General features: G+C 42.9%; 1 long non-coding RNA gene across 1 annotated transcript in view; it reads left to right on the top strand.

Moving 5' to 3' along the window:
* The first annotated feature begins 9,371 nt into the window (after positions 1-9,371).
* Positions 9,372-17,203, top strand: part of LOC124795218 — a 55,691-nt gene continuing 47,859 nt past the window's right edge. The window contains exon 1 of the long non-coding RNA XR_007016660.1: positions 9,372-9,475. This is a non-coding gene — a long non-coding RNA (uncharacterized LOC124795218). The remainder of the gene's footprint in view (positions 9,476-17,203) is intronic.

The following is a 17,203-nucleotide window of genomic DNA, read 5'->3' as shown; positions in this document are numbered from 1 at the left end:
ATCTGGATGTGACTGGGGAATGGAAAATATCAGCATTTAATGCAAAGTGGCCACTTTTTGGAGTATTCACAGAAATCATTGTATCCAAGGACATTTATGTATTAGAAGACACACGAAAATCGGTTTATGAACATCCATTTCCATTCGGATCTGCTTAAAAAGGGTGGTCAGTAGGACATTTATGTTTCAAACGGACATTGTACGTAAACTGGGATAAGTATAAGGACGTGACAGAGTGGCAAAAAGAGGCAACCGTGTTTGACTGTGCCCATGGCCATACGGTGTGTGAAGTTGCTGGATTTGCTGGTGTTTCGTGGCTGACTGTTCAGTGCATCTACAAGCAGTGGTGTGATATACGCGCCCTCGATAAACGACGTCAGAACTGTGCTCGAAAAAAGATCCTGATTGAGAGGGACCTGAACGTATTTCGCCGTGTGTGAAACAAATTCGCTTCCAAATCCGATAGAAATTGCTCCAGGCAGTGAGTGAAGGTCCATTCTAACCTGTTTGCCAGAGAACATTGCGACCGGATCTGCATGCAATGAACATTTGGAATCAGTCATCTCACGATGGTCCATTCCTCACACAGACACACAAAGCTGAAAACAGCAGAGTTCATCGGGCTGGAACAATCTTCTGAACACGCCGCCAACCTATTACATCTCGATTGGCTTTCAAACTCACCTGACTTCAGCCGCATAGAAAATCTGCGGGACGTGTTGGAACAGCGGGTAAAACACCGACATCGGCATCGCTGCAATTTGGTGGAACTGCTCAGTCAAATCCGCATCGAGTGGCTTAAACTGGATGCGATATAACGGCACAACCTTGTGGATTCACATCCTAAACGAATCCAGGTGCTTATCAAGACCAACGGTGGAACTACACGGTATTAAATAATTCGTGTAATGGTTTCTCTAGTGGTATTAATTTTCCGTCTGGTGAACTTATCTTAAATGTGGCGGACTGGTCATTGTACTTCTCACAACAGAACAGTCGTTTTCAGAGTTTAATACTGACGGAATAACTATATTTAATGGTAATTTGTTTACCAAAATTGTAAACTTAAAGTTCTATACAGAAATTTTGCAAGAATGTGGAGAACAAGCGTTGACAACACACACTCAAGATGACTTGGACTACTTTAACAATTGTGTAATACAGGAAATAAAAGGCAAAACTGAAACCCCAAATGCTCTCGACTAAAAAAATTGCAAGAAGGAACAGAAGGCACAGAGCTAATCGTGAAGTGGAAGCAAGACAAAGTTAACAGGAAAAGAATTAGATTCGTACACTACTGGCCATTAAAACTGCTACACCACGAAGATGACGTGCTATAGTCGCGAAATTTAACCGACAGGAATGAGATGTTGTGATATGCAAATGATTAGCTTTTCAGAGCATTCACACAAGGTTGGCGCCGGTGGCGACACCTACAACATGCTGACATGAGGAAAGTTTCCAACCGATTTCTCATACACAAACAGCAGTTGACCGGCGTTGCCTGGTGAAAAGTTGTTGTGATGCCTCGTGTAAGGAGGAGAAATGCGACCCGTCACGTTTCCGACTTTGAAAAAGGTCGGATTGTAGCCTATCGCAATTGCGGTTTATCGTATCGCCAAGTTGCTGCTCGCGTTGGTCGAGATCCAATGACTGTTAGCAGAATATGGAATCGGTGGGTTCAGGAGGGTAATACGGAACGCCATGCTGGATCCCAACGGCCTCGTATCACTAGCAGTCGAGATGACAGGCATCTTATCCGCGCGGCTGTAGCGGATCGTACAGCCACGTCTCGATCCCTGAGTCAACACATGGGGACGTTTGCAAGACAACAACCATCTGCACGAACAGTTCGACGACTTTTGCAGCAGCATGGACTGTAACCTCGGTGACCATGGCTGCGGTTACCCTTGACGCTGCATCACAGACAGGAGCGCCTGCGACGGTGTACTCAACGACCAACCTGGTGCACGAATGGCAAAACGTCACTTTTTCGGATGAATCCAGGTTCTGTTTACAGCATCATGATGGTCGCATCCGTGTTTCGCGACATCGCGGTGAACGCCATTGGAAGCGTGTATTCGTCATCGCCATACCGGCTTATTACCTGGCGTGATGGTATGGGGTGCCATTGGTTAAACGTCTCGGTGACCTCTTGTTCGCATTGACGGCACTTTGAACAGTGGACGTTACATTTCAGATGTGTTACGACCCGTGGCTCTACCCTTCATTCGATCCCTGCGAAACCCTACATTTCAGCATGATAATGCACGAGCGCATGTTGCAGGTCCTGTATGGGCCTTTCTGGATACAGAAAATGTTCGACTGCTGCCCCGGCCAGCACATTCTCCAGATCTCTCACCAATTGAAAACGTCTGGTCAATGGTGGCCGAACAACTGGCTCGTCACAATACGCCAGTCACTACTCTTGATGAACTGTGGCATCGTGTTGAAGCTGCATGGGCAGCTGTACCTGTACACGCCATCGAAGCTGTTTGACTCAATGCCCAGGCGTATCAAGGCCATTATTATGGCCAGAAGTGGTTATTCTGGATACTGATTTCTCAGGATCTATGCACCTAAATTGGGTGAAAATGTAATCACATGTCAGTTCTAGTATAATGTATTTGTCCAATGAATACCCGTTTATCATCTGCATTTCTTCTTGGTGTAGCAATTTTAATGGCCAGTAGTGTATTAGAATTTGAGAACATACTCGCTTTGTTTTTGTCATAGTACTGTTTGGAAGTGAATTGTATGATCTGCATAGAGATTTAAACTAAAAGTTAAAAATTAATCTGGATTTTACTAAAACTACACCAAACAATTATAAAGAAAGAGTTGATTTCTGTATGTAAACGTATTTTCAAAAACTAATAAATATTTTGTACAAGATTAATTTTTTTTATTCATTACCTCGCTAATAATCTTAGTAGGATCTTATTTTTGTTCGTCTTTTGGGTAGTGGTCTTAAAAAGTAGACGAAAGTGGGTATTTGGAAAATGTAGCTGAAACTAGGTAGCAGACAGTACAGTAGCTTCGTTTATTACCCACATGAAAGTGGATAGTCGAAAGCATGCCAGCCTCCGTTTCTTGCCCACGCTAATGTGTATTGCTACTGTTCAGTACACTATTGCATCGAAGAGTCATGTAGTTGTTACTGTGCGACAGCAGAGGATGAAAACGCTTTGGACTGCGAGATCTATTTAACACGTTACCATGGATGCACTATAATGTTTGGCTGCATTTGATGTCGGACTCGGAGACCAGTTTTTGGTAAATTTTGATATGAGAATTACATTATTTTCTTTGGTAATCTTCATCGACAAGTCCAGTTAACTAAAGTGAATAAAAGTGCTGTGTATCTCTCACACAGCATCACTGACCTTCATCTGATACAGTTGTATTCGTTTCTAACTATATAAGGTGTCATCACAAAATTTTGATTGATTTAAAACACAGTAAAATGTTAAGAAATACCACTAATTTTCCTGTAGACGTGGGCCGGGAACGGACGAACGAAGCGTAGAAGAGAAGGCGACTCAGAAGAGTAATTCTTCCGAGACGTAAATAATTAAGGTGTGGATGCCAACTCAGTTTGACAATGAGTGAGAAAACTTGAGTCGTCCTGTACGACCGATCAAGAATCACTCACACCAGAGAAGTACAGAACCTATAAGAGCTCTGCAGCACCCCATTCCGAAACGCTCTGCCGCGGAAAGAGGGAATATGAAAATGGTACATCCTCTGTCACACACCGTACGGTGACTTTCGAATAATACTTGCAGACTGAGACCCAGTCTTTCGCAATGAAGAATAAATCAGTTTTAATGGCACGAATTTTGGAGGAAGTCTTTCCTGGCAATGAACACCAATATTTACAAAGGCAGTTAGAACAAAAATACGAATAGAACAACTCGATTATAGACTTCTGTGAATCAAAGTGAGTGCTGGAATGTAAAACATGCAACCTCCACACGAAGAAGGAGGAGAGAGACATTCTTGGAACTAGATAAAAGATGTAAGAGAAATTACTGTGAAGGGCGACAAATGAAGATGCAGCAAGTGCAAGCTACATCATCTGATTAGTAGATGCCCCGTATCGGTCATCCACATAAAGGTTTTCCGCGATTTCGCTTAGTAATTGGAGGCGAATTGTGTTGTGGTTCCTTTGAATAGGTATGGCCTTTTTTTCTCTATCGTATTCTTGTTAAAGTTAGTAAATGCTCCGTCTCTAATGATCTCACCGACTATAATACGTTAAACTTCAAACGTCTTTCCTTCCTTTTTGGAATGCAGTTAAACTACCTACCCTTACAAGAAGAATATTGTAGTGCTTAAAACGGGAAATAACTGATTTGTGGCGTTTTTGACACTTCGTCAATAAAGGCTACCACAAAGGCTTTCTGAGAATCAGGGCGTGGCTGTACGACAAAAGCAAACGGTGTGAGAGAGGAGACAGTGCAATAGGATACACTGTAAATTAGTGGAAGAAAAAGCAGGTAGTAGAAGAAAGACAGATAAAGACAGTGGCTGTGAGAGGGAGGTGCCTCTGAGTGTGAAGGCTTAACTGTAAGAGACGATCAAAAAGTTTCCGGAGGTTTTCATCAGACATGTTACTCCATTCTCTGATGGATGTCTACCCATGTTTGTCCTTCGTCAGCCAATAAAAGAATACAGCACATTGGTCCTGTCTGGACGCATTTGGTAATAACGTTGCCATAGCGCATGTTTCCGCATTTACTGTAAGCACGAAGGAACGATACGAATGCCGTACTAATTCCTTGCCTACACGTCGGTGCTTATACGAGGGTAATCGCAAAAGTAAGGTCTCATATTTATTTATAAGTACATAGACCTGTTTATTTCTACAACGGTTTACATCTGTTTACAGCTTGAACATTTAGCTATTTTTCGGCATAGTCACCATTTCTGTCGATGCATTTTTGTAGACGCTGTGGCAGTTTTTGCATGCCCATGTCATACCAGATCGCCGCCATGCTGTTCAGAAAATTATGAACCTCTTCTTTCACCTCATCGTCGGAGCTGAATCGCTTTCCGACCAAATGTTTTTTTAACCTAGGGAACAGGTGGTAGTCACGGGGCGCCAAGTCAGGACTATAAGGTGGGTGGGTGATTGATTGTTCCACTGAAACTGTTGCAGGAGAGCAACGGTTTGCCGAGTGATGTGTGGGCGAGCGTTGTCATGGAGAATGTGTACGCCTTTTCTCAACATTCCTCTTCTCCGGTTCTGAATTGCCCGTTTGAGTTTTTTCAGAGTCTCACAGTACCTGTCAGCATTAATCGTGGTCCCAGTGGACATAAAGTCGACCAACAATACCCCTTTCCGATCCCAAAAAACGGTTGTCATGTCTTTACCGGCAGACTGTGTTTGTTCGATTTCCGCGGCTTTGGCGAAGAAGGATGCCGCCACTGGCCAGATTGTTGCTAGGTCTCAGGTGTAAAGTGGTATGCCCAGGTTTCGTCACCCGTGACAATTGAATCCAGAAACTTGTCCTGTTCAGCTGCAAGGCGGCGAAGAAATGCGCGGGAAGCGTCAACTCGTTGCCGCATGTGATCCTCAGTCAGCAAGCGTGGCACCCATCTTGCGCACACCTTCCGGCAGTTCATGTTTCCGTTAAAATTCTGTGAGCGGTGCTTCGGGAAACCTCAGGAACCAACGTGCAGAGATTATGCAGGGTGATCCGCCCATCTTCACGCATGCTTAGCTCAACCTTCAACACTGTCTCCTTAGAAACTGACGGTCTCCCGCTCCCTTGCTTGTCGTGAATTTCGGTCCCACCAGCTGCAAACTCTCTACACCACTTACGAACATTTTTGACATCCATGCACGACTCACCATACACTTCCGTCAATTAGCGATGGATTTCAATCGGCGCAGTGCCCTTTGCGTTCAAAAACCGAATCACTGCGCGCAATTTGCACTTGGCGGTAACATCCAACGGGAGCCCCATCCTCAACGGCTGCCAAGCCAAGACTGAGCGCCTCAGCGCGACGTGCACATGTTTACACACAGCGCGTGAAGCACTCTTCATAACAGTGTGACCAAATGCCACACAGAATTCTGTACTTATAAAAAATAGGAGACTACTTTTGGGATTACCCTCGTTTAAAGTGGTCAGGGTAACAGAAGAAATATTGAATTTAATTGATGAAAGGAGAAAATATAAAAATGCAGTAAATGAAGCACGCAAAAAGGAATACAAACGTCTCAAAAATGATATCGACAGGAAGTGCAAAATGGCTAAGCAGGGATGGCTAGAGGACAAATGTACGGATGTAGAGGCTTATCTCACTAGGGGTAAGATAGATACTGCTCACAGGAAAATTAAAGAGACCTTTGGAGAAAAGAGAACCACTTGTATGAATATCAAGAGCTTAGATGGAAACCCAGTTCTAAGCAAAGAAGGGAAAGCAGAAAGGTGGAAGGAGTATATAGAGGGTCTATACAAGGGTGATGTACTTGAGGAAAATATTATGGAAATAGAAGAGGATTAGATGAAGATGGAATGGGAGATATGATACTGCGTGAAGAGTTTGACAGAGCACTGAAAGACCTGAGTCGAAACGAGGCCCCTAGAGTAGACAACATTCCATTAGAACTACTGACGGCCTTGGGAGACCAGTCCTGACAAAACTCTACCATCTGGTGAGCAAGACGTATGAGACAGGCGAAATACCCTCAGACTTAAAGAAGAATATAATAATTCCAATCCCAAAGAAAGCAGGTGTTGACAGATGTGAAAATTACCAAACTATCAGTTTAATAAGTCACAGCTGCAAAATACTAACGCGAATTCTTTACAGACGAATGGAAAAAATGATGGAAGCCGACCTTGGGGAAGATCAGTTTGGATTTCGTAGAAATGTTGGAACACGTGAGGCAATACTGACCCCACGACTTATCTTAGATGAAAGATTAAGGAAAGGCAAACCTACGTTTCTAGCATTTGTAGACTTAGAGAAAGCTTTTGACGATGTTGATTGGAATACTCTCTTTCAAATTCTGAAGGTCGCAAGGATAAAATACAGGGAGCGAAAGGCTATTTACAATTTGTACAGAAACCAGATGGCAGTTTTAAGAGTCGAGGGGTATGAAAGGGAAGCAGAGGTTGGGAAGGGAGTGAGACAGGGTTGTAGCCGGCCGAAGTGGCCGCCCGGTTCTGGCGCTGCAGTCTGGAACCGCGAGACCGCTACGGTCGCAGGTTTGAATCCTGCCTCGGGCATGGATGTTTGTGATGTCCTTAGGTTAGTTAGGTTTAACTAGTTCTAAGTTCTAGGGGACTAATGACCTCAGCAGTTGAGTCCCATAGTGCTCAGAGCCATTTGAACCATTTGAACAGGGTTGTAGCCTATCCCCGATGTTATTCAATCTGTATATTGCGCAAGCAATAAAGGAAACAAAAGAAAAGTTCGGAGTAGGAATTAAAATCCATGGAGAAGAAAGTGTCAGGAAGACGTTTCTGAAAGTATTTGTATGGAGTGTAGCCAGGTATGGAAGTGAAACGTGGACGATAAATAGTTTAGACAAGAAGAGAATAGAAGCTTTCGAAATGTGGTGCTACAGAAGAATGCCGAAGATTAGATGGGTAGATCACATAACTAATGAGGAGGTATTGAATAGAATTGGGGAGAAGAGGAGCTTGTGGCACAACTTGACTAGAAGAAGGGATCGGTTGGTAGGAAATGTTCTGAGACATCGAGGGATCACCAATTTAGTATTGGAGGGCAGCGTGGAGGGTAAAAATCATAGAGGGAGACCAAGATATGAATACACTAAGCAGATTCTGAAGGATGTAGGCTGCAGTAGGTACTGGGAGATTAAGAAGTTTGCACAGGATAGAGTAGCATGGAGAGCTGCATCAAAACAGTCTCAGGACTGAAGACCACAACAACAACAAAGGTGGCCAGAAGCAATCTGACAAGCTTGTAAGGGTGTTGCTGGGAAGGCTGTGCTGATAAATAATAGTTTAGAAAAAAAAATGCACTACGTTGCGCCGTTTCCGGGTTATTTATCATTGTAGTTAGCCAGTCAGGTCGCCGTGTGCGCAAGTTCAAGTAGGCCTACTTCCATGAGCCAAAATGCGGCAATGCACAGACAACTGTAGGTCCGTGAGGTACTCTATGTTCAGATGCTCATTACCAGTTAAAATGCGTCGATTTCGGAAGTGATTAAGTCAGGCGAACAGAAGTTACGTTTGTTCTTTGAGGGAAACAAGCGAAGAGCAAGTTTTTTGAAACAGTCTGGCAGGTTGCTTGAACTTGCACTTGCAACAACTTGATTGACTAACTTTTTAATGCTAAACAGCTCTGAATCGGCACAACGTACTGAATTTTGTTAACAATTATTTCTCAGCCCAACCTCCCCTGCAACATCATTTAGTAGCTTTTCAGACTGTTTCTGACCGCCCTGTATACCCGTCTCGGAGTCGCGCTTCGGGAAATATACGCTCCAGCGACGCCCTTAACGGAAAACTTTTTGATCGCTTCTTATACAAACAGAATTTAGAATTTTTGTGATAAAAGAGTGTGGCTATGTTCGCACGCCTAAATTTTTGTGACAAAGGTGGAACAAGGAATGAGACAGCTGGTTCCCCACTTTTCTGTCAGAGTCCGTTTGTGCTCCGACAGGAGCATTTTTCCGTTGGTTTAAATATTAATACGTGAAAATATTTCTTAAGACCAAAGCACCATAGAACTTTAGGGACACGCGAAACTTCTGCGTGAAATGCGTAAAATGATGGCAGTGACAGCTGTGAGGTTGGATGGAGATTTTCTACCGTTTTATCAGAGATTCACAGTGTGAACGTGGCATCATCTCTGACTTTAAAAACAAAACACGAAAGACGCACGTAAAGAGACTGACGAAGATTACCTTATCTTTGAATGAAAACAAAGACTAAGGTTTTATGACTGAAACGTGAGAATGCTAACGCCCTTTAAAGGTCAGGTACTTCATTATACTTGAGATTTTATTGGTGTAATTTAAAATTACGAACATTCTCGATAATGCTTGGTATGAATGTAGACAAAAGCCGTTGACTGACACTCGTAAACGTCAGGTAGTTTGAATTATGAGGGGCTCCCCCAAAAATGAATTCGAGAAGTAATGAGTATCGGTGATTGGAAGTATAGTCCCTGTTATCAGCACTGTCGTCTTGTTGAGAGTGTTTATCGGTTGGAAAGCTCTAGGCGGAGAATCTGAGGATATCGGAAGTGGCGTTGTGCTGCTAGACTGATACACGCGTGAGGAAGCATAGTTGCGAGAGCTGGAGATAAGACGAGCTTCCCAGCGGCCCCGGGAAGCTGTCCACCTGGGAGGCGGAGACTCGAGGCAGAGATAATGGCCGAGCAAGAGACGCCGTGGTCAGTCGCCAAAGACAAGGCTACCGACATGGGAGAGGACAGCGCAGAGGCTGCTGCGGCCGCCGCCGCCTCACCGCAACCGCCGCGGGTGAGTCGCGTTATAGGCTACCTGTAGCCTCATCCGTGTGTTCAAAATATAACGGTAACTTTTTTTGCGAATAATTTTATTCACTGGTGTTCGTCAATGTTATCGCTTTCCAAATAATCCCTGTTACATATTGTGGGTCAAGAGAAATTTGTGATTTATCTAGTGACGTAATGGTAACGGCTGCTGTGACGCCACATCTCGGAGCGTACTTTGTTTTCAATTTTTTACAGTGAGTTTTGTTGACATACTTACGAGCACCCTCCATGGTTTCGAGCATAAAGGCCCCTAAAACGCACCAACTTAGCGACCGACCGACCGACCAATTTCGTGTCAGCCTACACACGTCCCGACCGGCTGCACGCAGCGATTACAGCGCCTCTCTGTTTCTATCGCTGATAAAAAAAAATGGTTCAAATGGCTCTGAGCACTATGGGACTCAACTGCTGTGGTCATAAGTCCCCTAGAACGTAGAACTACTTAAACCTAACTAACCTAAGGACAGCACACAACACCCAGCCATCACGAGGCAGAGAAAATCTCTGACCCCGCCGGGAATCGAACCCGGGAACTCGGGCGTGGGAAGCAAGAACGCTACCGCACGACCACGAGATGCGGGCTATCGCTGATAGTGAAATGTTCATAGCACGTGCATGAGGGTATGTTCGACGAGATGCTGCTTGGTTTTACACAGAAACAAAAACTGTTTTAGAGCTAATAAGGCCACGAACAAATGAAATTAATCTGTGGGCCAAGATGTGGCTAATGCAAGGAAATATATTCGCGGACCCTCTGTTACGTAAGGAGGTAGGAGCCGATGATTTTCATTATTATCTAGGAATCGATGAAACATGCTTTTCGGAGCCGCTGAACATTATCAAACCATTCTGAACGAAAAAGAATACAGTCATGAAGGAGGCTGTAAGCTGTGAGGAGGGACTGTTAGCATCATTACGGTTTCTAGCCATTGTCAGAAGTTATGAGGACTTCAAATTCAGTGCAGTTGTATCCACTCAGTTATTATCCAACGTGATACCTGAAACATGTAACGTGATTTATAGTTGTCTGAGGAAATACATCATGGTAAAGTAAAACAAATAAAACACGTTCATATAAAAGTTAATTGTTTATTTATGCATGTAAAATAAAATACTTTCCCTGTAAGTTTAACAAATTCATATAAAATTAGAAGAAGAAGACTGTAAATGGTAACGGCCCGCATCATCTAATAAATACAACAGGTACATAAGAAATGAAGCATTTAGAAATTGTTAGGACTGTAAAAATATCCTACTCTTTACTCTTCATAACATAAAGCTTGGATATAGGTTGGATTTTTTTTAACGTTTCTAACAATGAAGCAAGTGTATTTCATGAATAAAAGTCGATCGACTGTCTGTATTTCGGTTTTCTGGTTTTACTTCCGATACGATCGGAAATGAGATATACGATCTAGTCTATCTGTATCTCGCTTTACAGATTTCATTTTCGTAAAATGTCTGAAATAAAATTTAAAATCCGAAGTACAGAACGCCGACGGATTTCAATTCGTGAAACATATACCTTTTGCACTCTCTATGTGTCACATGGAACCGTTATGGATTCGTTAAAAAATGAAACGAGTGCTTCATTTCTTGCATCTCTATTGGCACACTCCTCACACGGCGTGTTCCATAAATCTGCAATTTTTCCAGAAACTTTTTTCCGCCTTGCACTTTTGTCATGTATATTAGAAACGCGTACAACCTCGCTCGCAGTGACAAAAGATGAACTTTTGTCGGGTGGTTGGTACGACAGTGCTACGCACGACACAATTAATCGGGGATGAAGTAAGGGTGTGAAAGGAGAGGGGGGGGGGGCGGGAGAAATTGAGAGGGTCGGCGGCCCTCGGGCACTCATACTCAACTGATAGCCCGACAAGAGAAATCGGTTGGTCGGCTGGCCAAAATGCCTACATATGTTCAACTTGTCGGTCGGTTGGTGCGTGTGTAGGGCCCTTAAAGTTTCGAGAGAAACTGCATTTTTATCTCTGCTGTCTAAGAGAAACATAATACTATCTCTTCTGTTAAACAGGGAATCGTAATATTTAATCTATTTATCATTCTTTTTTCTGTACAATACATATTTTTAAAAAAAATCCGTATTGATTATCGTGGACCACGCTACATCCTCAGTTTTCCTTCCGTTAAATAGCTAATATTCTTTTTGTGATAACCGTTTCCATTTACTTAGATATGAACACATATTCATAACTGCGTATCGTGCTCTCCACTTGAGATATGTAGCTAAATAGCAGCCAGCCTTGGTGGGCGAGCGGTTCTAGGCGCTTCAGTCCGGAACTGCGCGACTGCTAGGGTCGCATGTTCGAATCCTGCCTCGGGCATGGATGTGTGTGATGTCCTTAGGTTAGTTAGGTTTAAGTAGTTCTAAGTTCTAGGGGACTGATGACCTCAGATGTTACGTCCCATAGTGCTCAGAGCGATTTGAACCATTTGCACCAGCTAAATAGTGTTTTTCGATTTCTTTACGGCACATATTTTATTTTTAATTCTCAGTGTGTCTCCAGGTTTCCACTACAGCTGTAAAACAATTTTTACGAAACCTGATACGGTTTCTTTCCAATAAACAGTTTAAGCCCTTCTTGTCAAGCTGTCTTCTATTTGCTTCTGAAAACTATATAAATATTCGAAATAGCGTATCGCAGCCTCCAGTTGAGCTGTATAGCTAAAATGTATTTTCCGATACCAGTTACTATGTATTTGCGATAAATAATTTTTTAGATTTTGCTGTACTGTGTGTCGTGATGTCCGTTACAGAATCAGTACTTGTTTGTACGATATTCGATTCTTTTTAGTTCCAAGAAGTGTTCCACGTATTAAATGTGATTGATGGTAATACTTGTAATTTGAAATATTTTTTCCTGATATAGTAAATTCTTGTAAGCAAAACTGTGTTATTTATGTTTCAAAATATCACCAATGATATGACCTTGTAGTCCCTATGTTGTTTACGTCGTTTGTCGCATGTTCTCTACATTATTGGTCAAATCCGACGGTAATTTCCATTTTATACGGTATTATGCACTTATGGGAACTCTTTTCCCAATCTCGAAGCACTTCTCGAACTCGATCTCCGGATTAACTATTAGCTCTCTCAGCGAAGCGCTTTCGGTGTCATTTGTGCAAGTAAAACGACGACCCTTTAATGTTTTCTTTGTACTTGGCAACAGATAAGCCACATAGGGCCATTTCTGGCGAATAACGATGTCTGGGCATCATTACAGTACAATTTCTGGCGAAAATTTCATGAACTGGCTCACTACTGATCGTTTGAATTAAGACAAAAAGTCTGCCGCGGTGGCCGAGCGGTTCTGGGCGCTTCAGTTCTGAACCGCGAGACTGCTACGGTCGCAGGTTCGAATCCTGCCTCGGGCATGGATGAGTGTGAAGTCTTTAGGTTAGTTAGGTTTAAGTACTTCTAAGTTCTACCGGACTGATGACCTCAGATGTTGAGTCCCATAGTGCTCAGAGCCATTTGAACTATTTTTAAGACAAAAACTCATGGTATATTATGTCATTAAAGTCGAAGAACACAGTGAGCATGACCTTCACATTTGACCGCATTTGTCTAGCTTTTATTTTTTTACCGGAACAGAAAGCTTCCACTAGGACGACTACAGCTCAGTTTCGACGTCGTATCCGTAAACCCATACTTTATGACCCGTTATGACATGTTTCAGTACCTATTCGTCGTCGTCTAGCGACTCTTGGGAAACTTGCATTCGCTGCGGTTTCCTTTTCAAAATTCAATACTTTTGGAACAAATTTTGCTCTAACACGTTTCGTATCTAAAACACCCGAAAAAATTTCATAGTATAAACCAGCCGACATGCCAACATCAGCGAGTCCTCCGGTAGTGATTCAGTGATCGTTCACAATAATTTATTTTGCTTTTTCCACGATTTCATCTGTTGATGATGGGTCAGGACGCTTATCGCCTTCATCATTTTCATGGACTTACTTGAAACTTTTATACCGTCTTCATCTACATCTACATCGCTGTACTAATTGTTATAGCTTTTTCCCATTCTGTTCACGAATGAAGCTCATGAAGAATGGTTAAACAGCTCCGCGCACGCTGCAATTAGTGTATTATTGTCTCCGCGAACCCTATGAGAGCGGTACATAGACGGTTCTAGCATGTACCTAGATTCATCGCTTGAAGATGGTTCTGGATTGTATCCTTAGGCTTTCTCTGTTAGTTTAAGTCTGTCTTCAAATGGTTCAAATGGCTCTGAGCACTATGGGACTTAACATTTGAGGTCAACAGTCCCCTAGAACTTAGAACTACTTAAACCTAACTAACCTAAGGACATCACACACATCCATGCACGAGGCAGGATTCGAACCTGCGACCGTAGCAGTCGCACGGTTCCGGACTGATGTCTTCAAGAGTCTACCGGTTCAGTTCTTTCAGCATCTCCGTGAAATTCTCTAATGAGACAAACCTGTAACCAGTCGCGCAGCCCTTCTCTGTTTACGTTCAGTATCCCCTCTTAGTCCTATTTGGCACGGTTCTCACACACTTGAACAATATTCTAGGATGGGTCGCACTAGTGTTTTATATGCAGTAACCGTTGTACAGTTACTGAATTTTCCCAGTTTCTTCCAAGAACCGAAGTCTGCCATCTGCTTTGCCCACAACTGAGCCTAACTGATCATTCAATTTCGTATCTACGTCTACATCTACATCCATACACCGCAAGACACCGTACGGTGCATGACACAGGGTACTCTGTACCATTACCAGTCACTTTCTCTCCTTTTCACTCACAAACGGAGCGAGAGGAAAACGACTGCTATATGCCTCTGCACGAGCCCTAATCTCTCTAATTTTATCTTTATGGTCTTTATGCGAAATGTACGTTGGCGGCAGTAGAATCGTCATGTAGTTAGCCTCAAATGTCGGTTCTCGAAATTTTTTCAATAGTGCTTCTCGAATAGAACGTACCCTTCCCTCCAGTGACTTCATCTGAGTTTCCGAAGCGTCTCCGTAATACCTGTGTGTTTTCCGAACCTACCAGTAACAAAAACAGCAGCCTGTCTCTGAACTGCTTCGATGACTGCCTTTAATCCGCCCTTGTGTGCGTCTCAAATACTCGAACAGTACTCAACAGTGGGTCGCACTAGTGTCCTATACGCTGTCTCATTTACAGATGAACGACACTTTCCTAAAATTGGCCCAATAAATCTAAGTCGACCATTCGCCTTTCCCTCCACAATCCTTAGACGTTCATTACATTTTATATCGTTTTGCGACGTTAGGCTAAGATATTTAATCAACGTGACCATGTCAAGCACCCCACTCTTAATGCTGTATGTGTTGGTTTTTCATACTCATCTGCATTAACTTACATTTTCCTCATTTAGAGCTAGACGCCATTCATCACACCAACTAGAAATTTTGTCTAAGTCATCTTTTATCCTCCTATTGCCGTCCATCGACGACACCTTTCCATACACCACAGCATCAACAGCAAACAGCCGCAGATTGCTGCATACCTTGTTCGCCAGATCATTTACGTATATAGCAAATAACAGCGGTCCTGTCACACTTTCCAGGGCGCTCCTGGCGATACGCCAGCCGGAGTGGCCGTGCGGTTCTAGGCGCTACAGTCTGGAGCAGAGCGACCGCTACGGTCACAGGTTCGAATCCTGCCTCGGGCATGGATATGTGTGATGTCCTTAGGTTAGTTAGGTTTAATTAGTTCTAAGTTCTAGGCGACTGATGACCTCAGAAGTTAAGTCGCATAGTGCTCAGAGCCATTTTTCCTGACGATACCCTTGTCTCTGATGAACACTCGCCGTCGAGGACAACATACTGGCTTCCGTCACTTAAGAATCAGTACACAAAGTTACACACAGGCATTTGCATAAGTTGAATGCGTCCAACTGTGACTCAGTGGCATTGTACTCATAGGATATTGGCGTTGTTTTTTTTTTTTTTTTAAGCGCAGAGTTTATTATTTCTGAACATTTAAATCCACTTACCAGTCTTTGCACCACTCTGAAAGCTTATCAAGATCTGACTGAATATTTGTAGAGACTTTTTCAGGCAGTATTTCATTACAGGTAATCTCATCATCTGCGAAATGTCTGAGTTTGCTACTGTCTGCGAGGTCATTAATATACAACATGAACAGCAAGGATACCAACACATTTCCATGGGGCACACTTGAAGTTACTTCAACTTCTTTCGAAGACTCTCCAACCACGATAACATGCTGTGTACTCCTCACCGACAAATCCTCAATACATTTACAAATCTCGCTTGATACTCCATATGATCGTAATTTCGATAATAAGCGTAGATGTTGAACTGTGTCAAAAGTATTTCGGAAGTCAAGAAAAACAGCATCTATCTGACTGCCTTGATCCATGGCTTTCAGGATGTCATGTGGCTTGTCGAGTTGAATTTCACATGGCCGATGTTTTCGGAATTCGTGGAGGAGACATTATGGTCTAGATACCTCATTACATTGGAGTTCATACCATATTCTAAGATTCTACTACAAATGGGTGGCAAGGATACTGGACAGTTGTTTTGTGGATCACTCTGCTACCCTTCTTGTATATGGGTGTGTCCTGTGCTTTCTACTAATAATTGGACACAGCTTTTTGTTCGAGGCTAAACGAGGAGCTAACTCACCCGCAAATTCGGTAGACAAACTGATAGAAATTTCATCAGGCCCTGAAGCTTCACTCAGTTTTAACGATTTTAGCTGTGTCTCAACCGTACTGGCAGTAATATCTCCCTCATTTTTTGCATGGTATGAGAACTAAATTGGGTTAATACTAAAGGGCTTTCCTTTGTACAGGAACGTTTGAAAAGGAAGCGTTTCTGCTTTCGCTTTCCTACCTTCATTTCAATTGCTGTCTCGCTCATGAGTGTCTGTCCATTAACTTTTGTACTACTAACAGCAGTCACATACGACCAGAATATCTTAGGTTCTTGTGAAGATCTTTCGACAATATTCTGCTACGATAGTCGTTGAATGTTTCTCGTCTTACTAGCTTGACACTTAAACGCGTATCATTCAGTAGCTACCTACGGCTCTAGCTTTGTTTCACACCTTTTCAAATTGCTTTACAGTGACTATACAGCTTGGAGCGCCCCTTCCGTCATGAACTGTTCTACAAGGTACCTATCCAGTGCGTGGTCAAGTATTCTTTCTTTTGAACCTGAGCCACAGTTCTTCTAGACTCTCGTGTCGTGGGCTAAAATTTCAAGTTTCTCATTGGGATATGACGCTAATGAGCCTTTATGTAGTTTACTGAACGCATAAATACTTCTACTTGCTTTAGTTGCACTTGTGTTTTGGCAATCATTTGTTGTTACAACTGCATCGTTGTCACCGATACCACTTTCGACGTGGACTCCTGAAAAAGGTCAGGCCTGTTTGTTGACATTAAATCCAGCATATTTCCGTTGTGGATGGAATTCCTAACTAATTGTTCTAGGCAGTTTTCAGAGAAGGCATTTAGTATTGTTCCGCACAATGTCTTGTTACGTTCCCCACGAACAAAAGTGTGATTACCCCAATTAACTGATGGATGCTTTAAGTCTCCTCCGATGAATACGGTTAATTTATGTAGCCTACTAGCAAATACAGATCTTGCCCAAACAATCTCACATGCAGCTTCAGTTTCTATATCGGTGGATCTGGGTTTC

This window comes from Schistocerca piceifrons, chromosome 4, assembly GCF_021461385.2.
Source record: "Schistocerca piceifrons isolate TAMUIC-IGC-003096 chromosome 4, iqSchPice1.1, whole genome shotgun sequence".
NCBI classification, from domain to species: Eukaryota; Metazoa; Arthropoda; class Insecta; order Orthoptera; family Acrididae; genus Schistocerca; species Schistocerca piceifrons.
This window is presented reverse-complemented; position numbering and strand designations above follow the sequence as displayed.